This window comes from Culex quinquefasciatus, chromosome 3, assembly GCF_015732765.1.
Source record: "Culex quinquefasciatus strain JHB chromosome 3, VPISU_Cqui_1.0_pri_paternal, whole genome shotgun sequence".
Classification (NCBI taxonomy): Eukaryota; Metazoa; Arthropoda; class Insecta; order Diptera; family Culicidae; genus Culex; species Culex quinquefasciatus.
This window is the reverse complement of record NC_051863.1, coordinates 93255532-93257261: the sequence shown is the minus strand read 5'-3', so window position 1 is coordinate 93257261 and position 1730 is coordinate 93255532. Positions and strand designations below refer to the sequence as shown.

The window sequence follows — 1730 nt, the reverse complement described above, 5'->3', positions numbered from 1 at the left end:
CTGCCGCCATATTCCTGTCCAATAAATTGCCTGCCCGGCCTCCGGGCCGCGAAGACGAGCATTGCCACAAGGCTGCGTCCTCGGGCTCAGGATCCGTATGGCCAGCGGAAGGGCTCGGTCTCCCGGACCCGGAAGGAGGCCAACTTTGGCGATAGAGGTTCTTTTCCGGAGATTCACCCACTTGGTGAGTGGGGAGAAAGATTTTTTGTTGAGTTTTGTTTTGATTTTTGGATTTATGTTGTGTGAATTGCAGGAAGGATGCGATTGAGCTGCAGATGCCGTACCAGGAAGCGTTTGATGAAATTAAGGAAAACACCCGCCGGGCGCTGGAGAATCGGTGTCGGTGAGAAGCAGAATTCGATACATTCCACCCAGGGGCCGGCCAAACAATGCGTCATTCGGATGGTCAAGGCAGTTTGATTCGATGGAACCAACACGGTTCCGAATCAACAAGAAGGTTCCCCGGGGGCCTTCATCTCCGCAGAAAGCGGTGGTGGCGAACAACCCGAACCTGACTAGGAGGATGATCCTGAAAGCTGAGACAACTGGAAGAACTAAAACAATTCATCAACGGAAACAATGTTCCATTTTTGACAAGCAAATAAAAGTTGTCAAATTAAATTCATGACGCAACTTCTTCTCTTTTTTTAACAAACCGAAATCCATTTCTATTACATACAAACATGCATTGATTATAGAAGGAAAAATCATTAAAAACCAATAGATATAACGTGGTTTTGCATGTGACACAACACATCAAATTCAAGTGTTGTGCTATTGAATTGACAGCATCTTTAGGTGCCCAAAATTCAAGTGTTTTGCGATTGATTTCTGAGTGCTCTGTACAGCAGGGCCAGATCATGTGTAGAACACTTCGTTAAGCTGTGTAAGTTTTGCTCAGTGTAGGAAACAGAACGGGATAGGTTTCGTTTCATGAGCGGAGACTTCCGGCACGGTGCTCACATGGAGACATGTAGCGAAGTGATATCCAGAACGCCAGGTTGCAGGGCACAATCTTGGACTGCGTTTTTCAGGTGTTGCGCGGCATGTTAGCGGTGACGCTGGAGACCGCATCAGGTCGATTCACTTACTGTTAAATTTAAAGAAAATCATAAAGAATAACACATTTAAATAATAACGAACTCAGATGCATACGTGCAGGAAAATCCTTGGCAAATTAACTCGTCGTTTTCGAATAGCATCTGTAGTAACAAGGAAAAATAATTCAAACTTTTATTTATGTTAAACTAAACAACTAAAACTAAACAAATTTTCAAACTCTTGTCAAATCCTCACCAGGCCACCGAACTTCGTGTTCCGGAAATCTCCAAAACGCCGGTGCCGGGTCTTAATCTACTCTGGACTATCTAGAACTGTTGATATCACTCCCACAAAATCATATTTTATTCACTCGCCAAAATCGCAGCAGGCGGCGCACTAAATAATGCGAAAGAAGAAGAAGAAAGGAATCAAAACAAAATGTGCACGCTGCAAGAGAAATGGTAGAATTGTGCACGGTCAATTAAATTTATCTGATTAGTTTTGAAAAGGACGTAAGAGCCATTGGTGAAAACCGCTGGGAAAAAAACGCCTTGAGTAAAGAGATATTCAATAACACCCACTTAACACCCAAAAGCAAAAAAAGTTTATTTGACCTTTGGCGACCATATTCAAAAACAAGTATATATAAAATATTGGTCTTCGAGGAAACAAAACTTTTAAAAGTTTGT

At 42.7% G+C, this 1730-nt stretch overlaps 1 long non-coding RNA gene across 1 annotated transcript; it reads right to left on the bottom strand.

The window, feature by feature from the left end:
- Positions 1–665: 665 nt before the first annotated feature.
- On the bottom strand, positions 666–1477 carry LOC119770022. Its single transcript, XR_005278623.1, has 3 exons — positions 1297–1477; positions 1156–1202; positions 666–1090 (listed from the first exon to the last, which is right to left on the bottom strand). It is a non-coding gene; the product is annotated as an uncharacterized LOC119770022 (long non-coding RNA).
- Positions 1478–1730: the final 253 nt, after the last annotated feature.